Source organism: Panthera uncia, assembly GCF_023721935.1.
Source record: "Panthera uncia isolate 11264 chromosome B3 unlocalized genomic scaffold, Puncia_PCG_1.0 HiC_scaffold_1, whole genome shotgun sequence".
In the NCBI taxonomy this organism is placed as follows: domain Eukaryota; kingdom Metazoa; phylum Chordata; class Mammalia; order Carnivora; family Felidae; genus Panthera; species Panthera uncia.
In genome coordinates, this window is record NW_026057582.1 from 80,075,886 (window position 1) to 80,093,768 (window position 17,883).

At 36.6% G+C, this 17,883-nt stretch overlaps 1 long non-coding RNA gene across 2 annotated transcripts in view; it reads right to left on the reverse strand.

The window, feature by feature from the left end:
- LOC125909833 (uncharacterized) overlaps positions 1-17,883 on the reverse strand; it is a 510,892-nt gene that overhangs the window by 56,875 nt on the left and 436,134 nt on the right. For both annotated transcript variants that reach the window (XR_007453784.1, XR_007453785.1), the window contains exon 4: positions 11,713-11,801. This is a non-coding gene — a long non-coding RNA (uncharacterized LOC125909833). The remainder of the gene's footprint in view (positions 1-11,712; positions 11,802-17,883) is intronic.

The window sequence follows — 17,883 nt, forward strand, 5'->3', positions numbered from 1 at the left end:
GCTGGATCTGAAAGACACAAAGGCAGTAAGCATGCAGTTATGGTTCCCCAGGTTGTCTGTGCTGGATGGTGAGCTCATACTTTCACACCTGTCTGCTTCCACCACCGTGCCTGTGGTTAGTGCTTCTGTATTGGCCCGCAACTCCTGGGTTCCAGACCCGAGATAGCCTCATTTGTCCTGAGCAGGGACCTACATTTCTGTGTGTCTGCTTCCCCAGGCTGCTTCTCAGACCTCTAACTTTGGACTGAATATTTTCCTGTGAGGGCTTGCTTTGAGTGTTCCTCTCCCAGGACTCTATATTGACTTCTCAGAGTTTCTCAGTATAATGAGTCTGTTCTTCTTCCTACCATCTAGCCTTTGTAGAACTTATAAAATACTTTCAAAACTATTTTCTCATTTAATCATTATAGCAAGCCTGTGAAACAGAAATGCATTTTTAAAAAATGTTTATTTATTTATTTTGAAAGAGAGAAAGAACAAATGTGTGCAAATGGGGAAGGGGCAGAGAGAGAAAGAGAGAGAGAGAGAAGGGAGAGAGAGAATCTCAAGCAGGCTCCTTGCTGTCAGCACAGAGCCTGACACAGGGCACAAACCATGAAATCATGACATGAGCTGAAATCAAGAGTTAAAGATGCTTAACCTACTGAGCCACCCAAATGCCTCAGAAATACATTTTATAGATGAGGAAACTGGGTCCCTTTCACTTTAGGTTGACTTCTCTTTTCTCTTTGCCCGGACTTAATTATTGTTAATAGAATACTAACTGACTCTGATGATGCAGATAATGGCTCCTTGGGCCAGCTGCCAATTTAAAATGACTCAAATGGAAAACGACTAAAATAAGACTGGAATGTTCTAGAATACTCACAAACCACAAATCTGTAGTCGTTAAAGCCACAGAAAGCTGGCCTATGTTGAGAAGGATTTAGCAGGGTATCATGATGGTGGAATAAAAGATGGTAATAGTGGGCACTCAAATGATATTGAGGAATTTTTCTCTAGAACATTCAAAGAATCGGGATGTGTCTCGAGTTGGCATTCTGGTCAAAGAGAGTTTGGTTTCAGTGAACTGTCATCTAAAGCTGAAATTAGCTTCCGTTATTTGCCAGGGTTTTAAATTCAGTCCAGCAAGTGACTCCAGGCTGTTTTGGCCAACATTACAAACTTACCACTCTTCCTCCATTGGGCTCGGGGCAGGAAGCAAGTGTGAAGCCAGCCTTTCTCTATCTGCTGGTTTTTGCATAAATGGGGATTGCAGCAATGATACAGAAAAAGACCAGGCATAGAAAGCCAGAGCAAAAATAGTACACTTAAAAAACTTAGTGGGTATTTTCTTGGTGATTTCACCTTTGAATCTAATTAAGTTCTCTCTAGGCTTTTAGGCAAACATAGCATTTTCTAAAATTACTCCAAAATTGCCATATTCATCAGCATTCTTCTCAAGTAAGTTGTATATATAGTATACATACATATACAAAATTATTTTATATACTGAAAAGTCCACATGTAACCATGTTTCCTGGTAAAGATTCTCCATGTGCTCTTTTGAGATTCCTTTTATACAAATACAATATCTTCCTTTTAATATTTGCCTGCAATTGCAGAGGGGATTGGATTTTTTTTTTTTTGAAAATACGATGCTGGGATTTCCCTGTACTTACGCATCCTTTGCATCTGAAGAGCACTTAATATCTTTCAGATTGTAATATATTTACATTGTTCTTGGCATTGCCATCCATTTGCTGGTTTGAGGCACAGAGGTCAAATTCATCTGAATTCCTTCACTATAAAATGGGATAATTAAAACTCAGAAAAATTAGGTGCTCTGAAGCATAATGAATCAGCAGCAAAGAGGAAGAGAGTTCATTTATTTAGGGCTTGCCATATATCATATATAAGGGCTTTCTTACGTTATCTCATTCAGTCCTTACCACAACCCTGTGAGATAGGTATTATTCCTGCTTAACAGACAAGGGAACTGAGGCTCAAAGGGATTAAGTGATTTACTCAAGATCACACAGTTAAGTGGCAGAGCTGAATTATAATCTAAATCTATCTGTGTGAGAGCCCTCGTTTCTGCCACCATGCACGTGGCCTCTTAGATCTGAATCAGGACTCTACCAAGATTAAGTGTTTTCCTCAATCTGTCCTTTGGAATACACAATCCTTTAAGGCAACTCTCACAAATGATGTTCAATAGCAACCATGCTGTTGTCTGTTCCCTGGTGGTGTGTGCTAACTTTAATCTGCTTTCCAAGTTATGTGTTCCTTGCTTTTCTCTAGATTTACTCCAGAAATTGTGTAGAGGGAGCAATGGGAGTTGTGATTTGCTAGGTCATTAATATCAAATCAGTGAGGAGTACTTTAATTTGTAATAGAGATACTAAGTGCTCTCCTGAAAGTGCACGGCTTTAGATTCCAGAGATAACTGTTATCTCTGATACATCTAGGTGGTAGTGCTTTCTGCGCCCTAACTCTTTCCTAGGACAACAGTCCCAGGGAGGAATTCTGGCTTCCAGAGCAATGCAATTTGGGTAACAATACAAGGGAAAGCAGTGAAACAGAAGCTTGTTTTGTTCACTTGGAATTGGACAGATTTTGAATCTGTATTTTCCCCAAATGGCCACAACTGTTTCTCCCACCCCTCACAACTCTTCTTAGGATGTGACACTAACAACCCTTCCCATTGAGAGGTGGGCTCTACAGTCACCCTCTGGAATCTAGACTGACTGCTGGCTATGGCAGAAGGGTGCTCTGTGGCGTCCACACTTAGATCATTAAAAGTGATCATTTCCGCCTGGTTCTTGTGGAATGCCCATCCTTGGAAACAAGTCCCCATGCTGCAATGAAGTACAAGCAACTCGTGGAGAAGCCCGCATGGACAGTTCCACGTGGAGAGGAACTACTTCACTTCCTCAGCTCTGGCTGAGCTTCCAGCTGACAGCTAATGTCAACTTGCCAGGCAGGTGAGTGAGCCAACTCAGAAGCAGATGCCTAAAACCCTCAGGTGAGCCACCTCAGCTGATCTGTAGCCACCTCAGCTGATCTGGAGAAATACAAGCCTTCCCACAGTACCTGCCCAACGTGTAGATGAATGAGTTCAATAAATGATTGGTTTTTGTTGTAAGCCACTAGATTTGGGGGAAATTTGCAAGTGGAGCAGTAAGCAGGGCATAGACATAAAAAATAATGGAACATCATTAAAAAGTAGATTCAGTATACAAACAGCTTTGATAGGTAAAGGCATACTCAGGTCTCATAAATTCCTACCATTAAACACAGAAGGAATTTTGAGTTAGTTCCTTGCCTTTAAAGATGAAATTTATACAGTTGTGTGTTTGGTACAAAATGTCCAGTAATCATGTCTAGTCAGAGAGTTTATTCCTTTGAAAAGTGCAACATATACTGAATAGGCCATGGGCTCCGGAGAAAGAGAATTCTAAGAAGATAGAAGAAAAGGAAAACGTTGATAATATGGCATGAGATTTGCATGTGCATAAATGCAACAGTAATGAGAATGTCATTTGGGGATTATATCATTCTGTCTTTTTAAAAACTCAAAGATATTACACAAGTTGTTTAGTACAGCAACATTAGCAACATTAGAAACTAAGTTTTTTTTGTTGTTGGTGTTATTGTTTTGTTTTGTTTTTATTACATTACCAGCAATCCTGTGGTAACTTTTCATAGTTAGAAGTTGTTGCTCCAAAACGTTGTTCTATTTTGGCCCATTCCTTTTCGCCTTTCCTCAAATGGATCCTTTCACTTCCACTTCTCCATCCTTCCTGGTTTCTAAGACTCTATTCAATTTTTATTACATTACAGCTAAAATAATCCTCAAGTCATTCCAACCACTGTGTTGATATTATTCATTGATTTCCTGTGAAATGTCCTCACCATTTCTCACATTTATTGTAATAATAATAAGTATTTATTGAAGGCTTACTATGGCCCACGTATCTTGAGTGGTCTTCCAGGTTCTTATTCCTCTCTGCTTCTCTGTTTTTATCACCTAAACTTAAATTCCTTATTTTGTAACCTCCATTCTTTTCTTGTAACCAGTCTTCCCTTACATCACCCAGTGGTTTTCCTTTTAACCCCCAAGTGTATTTTTAAAATGTTGTTTTAAATTGAATTCTATTTAATTCTATTTAGAGCCCTCCCAGGTAGCCATCTCAGACTTACTAGCCCCCTTTATTCAATCCTCTAGCATAGTTCTTCCTGTTTGCTTCTTTCCTACATAGTCTGGCAATTACTGGAATCATGCAGCAATTCATCTTGTTTGTCTTGTCTCTCCAAGAAGAATTTAAATTTAAATTATATTTCCTCAAAAAGAGTCTATTGGTTTATATTCTTCTCATTTGTTCTGTAATGTGGTCAATGACAAAAGCATGCGACAAATACTTAACAAAATGGAAAAACAAATGTCTTTATGATTAATACGTTGAATTTGCAAATGAGGGCTATTCTACATACAAGAAAATAGATTATGGATATTAGAAATGGGTGTGATATAAATGCATTCATTTTAACACATCTTACTTCTTATTAACATATTTAAGTGTGGGTTGTTCTGAACGCTTCAATATTGTAAGGCATCTGGAGAAGAAGGGATCTATAAAAACCCTTTAAAAGGTAGATCAATAGAAGATGCGGTACTTAAATGTTTAAATTCTAGAATAGTTACCAATCTGTTTAGACTTTCTCATCAATAAAACATGCAGATTTACATGAATACGTTATTTGGAAATTATCAGTAATAAGATACTGCAGAACTATGAGCTCATGGAGGTTATAAACCGGTTATTTTCCATCACTTATAGATGTGGCTCACATAATTATCCTTCCTCACGTTTCACCTTATGTATTCTCATATATTAGAGGGCTTCCCAACAATCTTCCTGTTTCCTTCTCATTATGTAGAGTTGCTTTTCTGTGTTGCTGAAAATGGAGTTGAAAAGAGGACAAGCATTGTCAACTGGTGATGTTAATTGCCTCCCACAGCTGGAAAAATGAGGCAGAGATGGGTGCTCAGCATATGCTTAATGCTAAACCCCTCCTCCTTCATCCAAATGGGTTACAGAATTCCTGCTAATGGTCAACACCCCAACTTGGAAAACCATGAGTCAAAACACACCTATTGCTTGTTATCTAGTGAAAGGGACACTTTGAGAGCAGAACCAAAAATAAAGAATGTTGAACTAGCTGTGTTCTTCAATTTCCTGCATAACTGAGACAACTGGTTTCTTTTGTTGTGGCACAAAGGGAAGCCCAGATTTCACAGTAGCTTTTCTTAGGATGGGTCCCTCTGCTATGAGAGTGGAGAACTGTGTGAGCCCCAGGTCAGCTTTTGTCAGGTGGCTTTCTACTGTGGCCAGAGTAACACTACTGTAGCTCATCGGGTAGCTCATCTGGAGGCAGAGGCAAGAGATTCCAAGTCAGTGTAATCTGCCTTGGACCAGGAATTGTAGTATTGATATGATATCAGGGGAGGACTAGATGTAATAAAGGCTGATTGATTGACACTTTGTCCTTATGCCACATCATAATTCATGTAGTTTAGTTAGTTCTGATGGGTACCTAAGCATAATCATTTAAAACTCCACTCTCCAATATGGTAACTACTAGCCAGCTGTGCTACTACTGAGCAGTTGAAATGTAGCAAGTTTAAAATGAAATGTGCTGGGGCAGCCGGGTGGCTCAGTTGGTTAAGCGTATGACTTCAGCTCAGGTCATGAACTCATGGTTTGTGAGATGGAGCCCTGTGACAGGCTCTGTGCTGACAGCTCGGAGCCTGGAGCCTGCTTCAGATTCTGTGTTTCCCTCTCTCTCTGCCCATCCCCCATCGTGCTCTGTCTCTCAAAAATAAATATTCAAAAATATATAAATAAAATGAGATGTGCTATAAGCAATGACTTAGTTCAAAGAATGGATGTGATATAAATTTTAATAATGAATGAGTGTTAAAATAATATTTTAGATATACTGAAGTAAATAACAGGTATCAGGAGAATTAAATATTCACCTGTTTCTTTTTTGCACTTTTAAAGTGTGGCTACTAGAAAATTGAAAGTAATATATGTAGCTCACATTTTATTTAATGGGCAATGCTGGTTTGGAGATTTCTAGTAAGGCAGACCTGGCTTTCACTCCTGGCTTTGATCCACTGAAGTTACTTGATTTCTCTAAGTCATAGATTCCTTCTTGCATAATAATAGTACTTAGCAGGGGTGCCTGGGTGGCTCAATTGGGTGAGTGTCTGACTTGGGCTCAGCTCATGATCTTATGGTTTTTGGGTTCCAGCCCCATGTTGGGCTCGCTGCTGACAGCACAGAGCTCCCTTCAGATCCTCTGTCCCCTCTCTCTCTGCCCCTCCCCCACTCAAGCTCAGGCTCTCTCTCAAAAAAATAAATAAAGTTTAAAAAAAAATAATAATAATCACCATACTGTTTTTGTGAAGATTAATTGAGATAATGTTAGTAAGGCACTTGGCAAATTAACTGGTACAACATAAATAATGAATAAATGTTTAAATAAGAGCCTAAGGCTAATATTCCAGAAATCTAGATTCTCTTTTGATCACTAACAATTCATGTGTCATTGAAGGAGTCACTCATTCTCTCTGGCTCTCAATTTACTTATGTATAGAACTATAGGTTTCTATAAAATACTTTAAATTGATTCATTCAAAATATTTTGTCTCTCACAGTTCCAAGAACTAAGTTTATCAGTGTGGTGGCTAAGATGTGTGTTGCTTAAAGGAAGACCAAACAATGAATAAGATATTGTAGTAGAATTCCAGTTCTGTCTGCTCAGTTTGCTCAGTTCCCCTTTCTGGAGACTTCTTTCTCTGCCATGCCCTTATAGTCAGAGCACCATGTTGATATGACAGGTCTGTCCCCTGGTCACAGTTGATTGGTAGAGGAGTGGGCATCTGTCTTTCCTGGGAACTGCGTTTGAGACAAGGAAATTCTAAATCGATGTGGCTTATTCTTGAGTGGAGGTGATGTTAACTGGAGAGTTATCAGTAATGTCCATTTCTAATTCTGTGAACTGGGAAATAGAGTTAGTCTATGGTATCAGCAAAGAATGAAGCAGATGCACAGAGAAGCAGAAACAAGAGGTAAAAAAAAAAAACAAAAAAAACAGGACCTCTTGGTTCCTTATGATGTTCCAGTCCTGCATTCAACTCATTCCTGAAAATGGGCTGCATCCATTCCTTATATAGTGGGAGCTATGCCCAGGCACTTAAAACAAAACAAAACAAAACAAAACAAAACAAAACAAAAGTCTCTTTGCTGATGTTATTTCAAATAGATTCCTTTATTGACAACCTAAAAAGTTTTAAGTCACTTGGACGTGGTCCTTATTATCTAAGCTCATGGTCTAATGGGGGAAACAGGCTCACAAACCAGTCACTTAATACACTGCAAGATGTTACAAGAGACCACAGTGAGAAAACAAGATGACTGGTGGACCTGGGGAAGGTGTCACACCAAAAGTAGTATTTTAGGTGAGTCTTAGGAGAATGAAGGGGCTTTTCCAGAAGCAGAAGGAAGGGAGGACATTTCCAGGCAAAAGCAAATATAGAAACAGAGTATGAAAAAGAGTGTTCCATTGAGGAGATAACAAGGAGATTGATTACTGGATAAAAGGATCTATTGGGATCTTTCAGGATCTCAATTTACTTTTAATTCTAAGAATTCCTTAGGAATATATAGGACAAAAAGGTAGGGGGACAAACAGTGACCTTGGAGTAAGGACACTTGGCACTTGTCCCAGCCCTGACATGGATTAACTGTATCGCTTTGGGTAATTTGTATCACATCTTTAGGAACCGTTTTCCTCATTTAGAAAATGAAAAGATGGATACATTATCTCAGTGGTCCCTTTTAGCTCAAAATTCTGTGATGCTGTAAAAAATCAAATACAAAACTTTGTCACTGCTGACAAAGCATTTCTACTGGATTTGACTGGGGCAGTGATTTAATTTAGATATGTTTCCTTTCCTGTCAAAACAGTGCGATACGATATATGCCACATCAAAGAAGTCTTGGCCCAAAGACTTATTTCATAAACTAGGGAATTATGAAAGTGAATTTCAATAACTAGCCTCATCCCTGAGCCTAACATAGTTCTCACACTTTACTTTGTCCACCTGTGCAATGGGCCCAAAGACATTTATCATATATCTGGGTATTACCAAGACAATGAATGGTTGAGTTCCTTGGAAGAAAAAAAATGACTCCTATTTGACTATGAAAAACAAAAAGCATTTCCCATGAGGATGTCTCTGAGAATGCTTTTATAAAAATTATAGTTATTTAAAACTACCATACAAGATGGTAATAGGAATGGCAGACATGCAAAAAATCACATGCTTCCAAGTACAGTGTATTTCTTTCATGTGTATCCTTTATATTCCCTTCTACTTGTCTGTGGATATCACTAAAGGGAATTCTTATTCTTTTTTTCACTACACACCTGGATGGTCTTTTGACAGCTTAGTCTTTGAGGCTTCCTCTGTTTACAGCCAAGGACAAATACTCCACGGGAACAAGCAATACACATGCTCTTTGCTGGACACAATTATTACCAGGCATGGGTGTAATTGCTATGTGGACTGGGTTCCTAGCCAAGAGAATGGGGATTACAGGCATAGGCGAGGTTGAATAATAATTACAATCACGACCATGAGTAGGAGGAAGAGTAGAAAAGGGAAGCAGCACATATCTGTGACTATTATATGTCTAGCTCTATGTTTACTACGTTCTTGTGAGATCTCTCTCAAAATATATAGATGCTGAAGTATGGGTTTCACTGTTGGTAAAGTACTATGTTTCTTGATTATCATAACCAAGAAATCAACTAGAATCCGATGGTTTATGGTGAAATTTCCTGGTACACAAATCCTATTCTTATCAGCAGTGTCCCCAAGTTGTAAGGTGATGTGTCCATGTACATTGTTTCATCTTCTGATAACTGAAATGTTAAGTGTGCCATAACGTCCTGTCCCCACGATGCCAGGTAATTGAGCCACAAGTGTGAAAGCTTCCCAGCCTGTCATACTTTAAGCTTTTTCAAAGCATATTTTCATGTTATTACGTATTACAATTTATTATTTTTATCAGAGTGAATCTTACCAGACAAATCTTTTGGTTAGTGTTCATAGTAGAGATGATCTATATAGTATAACTAGCTTTGATAATATGGACAAAAACTAGGAAAGCATTTGAGAATTTAAGAGACTAAATTTAGAGACTAAATTTAGAGACCAAATACATACAAGTATGACTAACTGGTAAGTGGCATACTTCACAAATGTGGTTTTTACCAGGGTTATCAAAGTATGGAAAGATACAAAATCTGAAGCAAAGTTTAGATAAACAGTGGGCAATATTCACAGAAGAGAAACACTTCTAGAAGTGTTAGAAGCAAAATACAAGGCCTGATTGAAGAAAACAATTGTTATGCTTCCATTTGTGTTATGATGTGATCTGTAGATAACAAATACTCTTAGCCACCTGTGCGTGGTTGATACGAACAGCACTTTAAAAATCTGTATGAAAGATTTAGATATTTGTTTTAGATGGCTTTAGTTGGTTTTAGTTTCCTAAAGATGAACTACTGATGTTATAAGTTTGGAAAGGTTTCTGGGAAGACGTTAAAAGTTGACAGTCCTTCAATTGGTAAGGAAGGAAATCTATACTGTGCCAGATAATACACTACTATTTCAATATACATTAGTTTGTTAAGTTCAGATTGGTTAAGTTGCCAAACAATTACCCAGTCAGTAAGCAACAGAATCAAAATTCTGAATCCACGTCCAGCTGACTTTCCTTATATTTGGGAGGGGAAGGCAATTCTTATTGAAGGACTTCTAAAATCAGTAGCCATAGTTATTCTACTATATCATAATGAATTTTTAAAATATGCCTTTTAAGGTTGCTGATATATATGTTTATGAATTTCTAATTACTCTCCTGTCTCCCACCATTCCTAATACTCCACCCAAAACTATCAGGGTTCTCAAAGCATGGGATAGGAGCCAATCAACGTTCATTATCCACTTCATGCAGCCAATGGCACACAGAAAAAACAAAGTGTAGACAGTAGAACTAAGACAGCAAGTAAGCTTACTGTAAGGAGAAACTGCTTAAAAAAAACCCGAAGGAACTTTAACAATCTGTTGCCACTAGATATATAATATTCTCTTTGCTGAAAAGAAATTGTCAGGAAAACAAGAGAAGGGACTCTTGTATTGGTAGAAGTTTGGCTTAATGGCATCTAACACATTTGCCAACTCAGTGAATTAGGGAAAGAGATTAATCACTATGAAAGATTATAAAAGCACAACACTTTACAATTTTGAGCCTCCTCATCTACCATTTTCCCTACTGGTCACCCTACTGCCCATCCAAAGTCATAAGTGAACAACTGCTGAGTAGCACTGAACTTAAGACATGAGAGGTCTGCAGGCCACAGGGGACTACTGATTTTTTTGAATATCACAAACAATATCCAAGTATCACAAACTTTATTCACAATAATTATGATGCCTCAGGCATTGATATAAGTGCTGGGTGAAACAAAAATGAGCCTTCCAGTGTTCATGATCTAGTAAGGAAGACAGACATGAATAACCAATGGAAAGAAATCATGTTTTTACAGGGCTCAAGTGGAGAAGGCAGTAAAATCTTAATTCTCAGACTATATCTACAAAACTTCTTAATTCCAGGAATGCCAGGAGCACTAAGCCTCAGTTTTTTTTCTCTGTGCAATGCTCATGGTGATGGTAACTTTTTTTTGCCAAATTACTGTGTTGCAAAATACAACCATATTATTTAATATAGTACTTTCTGTAGTCTTTATCAAGAGGAAAGAATTTGGTCTCAGGTGAAAAAAATGGAAGAGAAGGAAACTATCAAACAAAGTTTTAGAAATAATCATTCAAATACTTCCTAAATAGTTTTTCAATATTCAATTTAAAATGTAAAGTCCTTATTGATAATTTTAGAACTACAAGTATATTCGTTAAACCCCTTTGTTGCACAGATGATAGAGACCCAGAAAAATCAAGAGAATTGCTAAAGGCCACCCAGCTAATGAGTGGCTGAGCCAGGCTTGGTTCGATTCAGACCTGACGCTTGTCACAGTGTCCAGATGTCTGATTTCCTGTCTCAGGGTACTAGGATTGACTTGCTTTGCCAGATTCAAAATGGAAAAATGAGTATGGCAACAAATGTTTACATCGGTATTTTTATGTTCTCTTAGTTTCTTTTTAAATTTCATTTTTTTTCATGTAACACATTGACAGCTGAGTAAAGTGTGATGCATCTAGAAAATAATCACTAAGTGTTACTATATATAAGCACATCTCTATAGAATTTTGTTAGTGAATGTGTGATCAGGTACCTACTAACAGTTGTTAGCAAAATAAGGAAAAAATATTAACTGAATCCTATATTATATAATATCTTTGAGGTTATCCAGATTTATTTCTGTGACTATAAATATATTCATATAGATTATCATGTATTCTTAAATTGGATTTCCTTAGTCTTTGCAGGTGGAGGTCAATAAAGGAGTAAATTTAAATCTAAATCATGACATTTCTAGACAATATAACATAATGAATAATATATTGAATAAATATACATATAATATTCCTACCTTCATCTCTTATTTTGATTGGTTTGTTCTTGATCATACCTGAATGAATTTACTGGTTCCCCAAATCCAAGTAGAAAATTTCTTATTTTGGGTCCATCTTCCTCGAGCAGCTGTGGTTAACCTTTCTCCTGATGCAGAAAACACACATAAGACAACATTAATATTAGTGACACACTCCCAATAAGCAAATTCCCCAAAGGTTAGGTGAAACTCTACCACTGTTTTCTCATGTTCAAGAAAGCATTATCTGCATGAAAGTTATATTTCTTAAACATTTCTTTTTTAAGTTTATTTATTTTTGAGAGACAGAGAGAGCAAGAGAGAGTGTGCATGGGGGTGGGAGAGAGAGAGAATCCCAAGCAGGCTCTGCACTGTCAGCATGGAGCCTGATGGCGGGGCTCAAACTCTTGAACTATGTATGAGATCATGACCAGAGCCAAAGTCGGACGCTTAACTGACTGAGCCACCCAGGTGCCCTAAGGTTGTATTTTTAAGTGGGAAATTAAACTCTATTATCTATCTATCATCTATCAATCAATCAATCATCATCTATCATTAAATTCAGAACAAATGGCGAGCAGGCTTGAATATTCCCTGAATAGACAAAACCAGTTTAATCATACAAAGCTTAATCTAGCTTATTTTTCAAGGCCAGCTTGACCTGTGTTATTTCTTGCTTATGCCTCTGAAAATCATACACAAAACTTAAACTTTTTTCCAAGGTTGATATGAGATAACCACTGATAAATTCCCTATCATTTAAGGAAACTCTGATATAATAACAAATCACTGTAAAGAATAAACAGTCATTGCTTCCTTGCCATACAAGTGGCTTTGTGACAATGTTGTAGGATTTTTTTACCCTAATATCCAGGGTTCTTTTTCTTGTTACTTGGAAGAATGAAGAGGTGGACACAAATTAAAATGAGCAGCAGGCAAAGTTTATTAGGGTATAAGGTTAGACAGTAAGAATAGTATGAAAGCTCTCTTTACAAAGAGGGGCCATTTGAAAGTGAATACCCACGACTATAGGCAAGTGTCCTTGTTTTATAAGGTTCTGGCCAGCACGCCTTTCCCTCCCCTTGTTCCTTCTTAGGTTCTACACTTACTGGCTGGATAACTCTAGGTGCTAGGTCATCATACCTGATTGGCTTGACTCCACTGTGTGAGAAGTCAGACTGGTCATACTGTCCCTCGTATGACATAAATTTTATGGTTTACTTTTTTTAGTTAGGTATTTTAATTGTCAAATTCCTGAGGGGCTCCTGAGAGGGAGTAGGAGGTATCTGTTACATTCTTAAGAGGAACCTTACCCCCAAGGGGGTTTGCTATAGTCAACACTCCCAGCATTTTTCCAAAATATGTGTTTTTCCCCACCCAGAAACCTCAGGTCCTAACCTTTCCCTCTCTGCCTATTTTATCCTACCTTTTCCCTACCATAACAATATACTCCTGAACATCATTGCATATTTTGGTTTGAGTGCTCCGTTTTGCAAACCATCATTTTGGTGTGTAAATGATTAATTTTTACTAATCACTACTTCAGTAATTCATTGGTTTTACATCTGCTATTTGCAAACTTCTATCATCATCTTTCTATCTATCTATCTATCTATCTATCTATCTATCTATCTAATCTATCTAAACATCCATTCATCCATCCATCCATCCATCTATCCACTCACCCATCCATCTCTCTCTATCATTTTCAAACATTAGCATATAAGCTACTCTCAGTAACTTGCTTCAGAAGTGATTAACTACCTCAAGCTATCAAGACAACATTGTTTGGGATTACTTCATTTTTTTAAAATATAATTTATTGTCAAATTGTTTTTCATACAACACGCAGTGCTCATCCTGGGATTACTTCAATCTCGGGGGGAGGGAATACAGACATACATGAAGTGCAATGGATTAGCCACTGAAGTGACCATGTGACCTTCTGATGGCCAGCTCTACCAAGAACATTTGTATTATCTGGCATTTCCTGGACTAGAGATCACAGACCATGTGAAGATATTTGACAAACCATCATTTTTTTGGTCTGTATTTTAAAATCTATATGTATGGATCAATATTCAAAACTTTTTAGGGTCACATTTCTATGAATTAATCTAGTGTGTATGTGTGTGTGTGTGTGTCTGTGATGGGAGTAATGACAAATATCATCACTTCATTTATTTTCTGGTTGATTCAAAGAGTCTTTAGTCCCTGGGCATGCTGCAGATCACACTAAAGCACACCTGTATACAATTAGGGGGACCACCTATGTCATTAGCTAGACTTGGTAGAGGTCCAACTTGGCCACCTCCCAGCAGCATAACTTGTTATCTACTTCCTTATTAGGAAAATGAGGACGAGTATTATGAGGACTGAAAGAAATGATGTGTTTGAAGTACTCCCCAAATTCCTGGCACACAGTATGCACTTTATAACAGTAATAACAACAACAAATTATATTCTATTAACTCATACCAGGATGCAGTCATCAAGGCTACCAAACAATGATTTTAGATTTTTCCCTATTTTCTTCTCCACAAAAAGTGAGAAGTTCAAAGCGCAGGGTGCCACAGGCAAGTGTTGCTGTCTCCTGCCTGACTAAAGAGACTGTCGTGTAAATTCCAAAAGAAATTTCAAGGGATGTTCTTCTAAAAGCAAACTAGCTTCTGTGGGCCCCATCTGACGAAGTCATGGACACACAAAATTCCCCTTTCTATAATACTGCTTTGCTATATTGATTGCTTTTACTAGCTTAAGCTTTTTGAGTCTGTTTCTCTTTCATAAATGTTGTTAGTGTTTGGTGTACTAGATGTTAAATGGATAGTACAGTATATTGATTCTGAATCTAATTTTGGTTTCCAGGGTATTGAGGATAACTGAATCTGGCATTTAGAGCATTCCGATGCTGCATGAGAATTTTCAAAAATATTTTTGTCTGGAAAAAAAAGACATTATAAGCACATTTAAAGAGTGCCTAGTAAAATTAAGTCTATGTAATTTTTTTGTTATTGGAGATATCATTAGGCAGCATTGAAGAACTAAATTTATTCCGATAATCATTACAATGATGAAAAAATTCCTTGCTTCAATAATTGATTTATGCTTCATTTAAATGGACAGAGTAGTTCCAATATAATTTCTTATTAACTCTAATGACGAATTTTAAAGTAGCATGACTCTGAAATAAAGATGAAAATTCTCCATACAACTTATTGCATTTAAATGGATTTAATATTTAATATTTAAAAAATCATTTGATGTAAATAGCCATCATGAATCACTGCAAATATACTAAGATGTAATTAAATGCTTTCTTCTTTTTAAATGCATCTACTTGTTTCATTATAAATTATTTTTGTTCTCTTTCTTCTTTTAAGCTGTGGCATTACTTTCGAAATTATTCTTAATTATGAAATCACATCAATGCTAAAATTTAGCACATTTCTAAAAATATGTCCTCTTAGGCAAATTCAAAATGATTGAATTATTGCTTAACATTTGCCTTTATCCTGAAATTGTTTAAACCATGTTAGTAAACACTCAAATTTCTAAGACAGAAATCTGCTTTTTCCTCTTCAGAGGGGGGCAAGATCCTGTGCTTACAAAGCTTTCAGTGGATAAATTGTGCACACAGAGAAACTACTCTGTGACCTTGCTCTGTACTTGAAACTTTCCAGTGTGACAGTATATGTCATCAACTGGAAGTACAGACAAGATTAATATAGTTCCTATTGGCTACATCCAGAAATCAGGCCCTTAGGAGCTCAGTGGTTGGAGCAGCTTCCTAGCAGTTCTAGGGTCTGTTCTGAAATACCGTGGAATTAGGAGGTCATGTAGAATTATTTCAGGTGTGGTCCCCATCAGAAGTGTGGGTAGTGTGGGCTGTTAGCAGATTCCCTTTGGCCCTTAAGAATGTGACCAATCACACACACACACCACAAACACCAACTAATCAGAACAAATTAGAATCGTGAGGCATTATCTAATCCATACTCCATAAAAAAATAAATGTATTTTGAATATGCTATAAGGTGTCAGCAGAGAAGCATACCTGCCTGATTTCACCCTGAAGCATCGAGGACTAGGTAAAGTCCTGAAAAAGGAGCCAAAAGACCTAGTTTAAGTTCAGTAACTTGAGAGGGAGTCACCTTTTCTTCCATTTTCTTATCTGTTACAAAAGAGTGTTTTCAGAGAATGGCCACATAACCTAACGCGGGTTAAAATTAGGATGGTTATATTTTTTTAATCATGTAAACCAGGACACTTTGAGACTGAAGGAGGGACATACTGATAAATATACTGAGATAACATGCAGGACTATCTTGACAAACAGAGGATACATTCATTCTAGGTACAGAAATTTTAAAACTAGAAAGCACGGTTCAATTATATGATATGATAATATAATGGTAGTGGTGACGGGATCTGAAGTCCACCTTCCAAACCCAATTTGACAAGTATACTAAGCTTTTCTGTGACATCATGGGAGGGAAATTCATTGAAGTTTACAATGGTTTACAAAGGAATATATGTATCCACCAAGTAGGTATTTGGAAGTAGGTATTTCTGAAAAAGAATTTCTTGACCAAACTTTTTAGAAATTTATGTCTCAAAGTCATATAGAATAGTTTTTGTTTTAAAGATTGATCTATACTATTTCTAAAGTAATAATAAACAAAGTTCCTTTCTCAATTTTTCCTTTCTTTAAACCAGCCTTTCAAATCAGAAATGATGGATGAGGATATCTTTGTACTTTCCCAGTTTAATAGAGCTCATAGAAAAAAAAAAAGTTTGTATGCTATTTTTCAAGGTTATTATCATAGTTATTATTAATTTTGGCCAAGAAAATGAATCTATTGAGTTGAATAATCTTGATGTTTAACTAGAGAAAATAATTTTTCATTACCAAACTTTCTTCTGTCTCTGTTGTGCTTGGAGAAGAGAGAATAAAGAGGATAAAAATGCTATATTTTTGCAATTGTTCGATATACTTCCAAAAACAAAATTTTTTAATATAATTCGAGAAATGGAAAGTATTATTTACTGCAGTTTGTAGTATTTAATCAACATTGTGAAATGTGAAAAATTCAGATCAGCTACAGTGAAGCTGGCTTTTTATTTTTCAACAAAGCTACTATAAAAGAAGATTTTTATTCTTTTATGACATTATAGTATTAAATTAAAATGTTAGAATCAGTGGTATCAGGAAATTTTACTGGCTAACTTATTATAAGACCTATACTCCTAAGAATCCATAGATGGCCTAAATTTAGGATTATCTATTTGACATAAGGAACATACTAGTTTCTTTTCACATAGTGGAGGATGATGTCAATAGGAAAATTGCCTTAGCATATACTGAGCAAAGACTAGCAAGAATAAATTACATTACCAAATACAAGAGAGATGACATTCATCTTCTTGATTCTAAACCACAAATTTAATAACAGTTTTGGCATTGCAGATTCCTTTTTACTATAAAAATTAAAAATCATTTAAAGTAATATACAAAAGAAAGACTAAGTTTATTTATTTAAAAAAATTTTTTTTAACATTTAATCATTTTTGAGAGACAGAGTATGAGATGCAGAGGGGCAGAGAGAGAGGGAGACACAGAATCTGAAGCAGGCTCCAGGTTCTGAGCTCTCAGCACAGAGGTGGATGTAAGGCTTGAACTCAGAACCACAAGATCATGACCTGAGCTGAAGTCAGATGTTTAACCCACTGAGCCACCCAGGTGCCCCTAGAAAGACTAAGTTTAAAATTCAAGAAACTCTTTCTGTTAACTTCTAGGACTCAATTTTTCTTCTGAAAAAGCCATATCTAAAAACATGGCTACAGGTGTTAAGAGTTGTCACCTGAATTGTGTAAACACTGTTATTGGTCAATCTAGAAAAGGCATCATCATTGATATTTGAAACTGGATTAGAAATTCCACACTTTTAAAAAGGAGGTGGTTATAGTAAACCATACATTTTATAAGTAGGTACTATTTTGTAATTAGGGTACCCTGGGTAACTAAAAAATGGCTTATACTTTTTGAAACTTGTTCTCCAAAATAAATCACATACCATATATATTAGAACTTATCATCTCATGTTGTTTTTGAAAAAAGAATAAAGCATCTGCATTTTAAAGTATGTTTAAATTATAAAGGATAGAGGATACAGGCATAGTTTTGTGACTTCAGTAACCCTTGAAGATTTT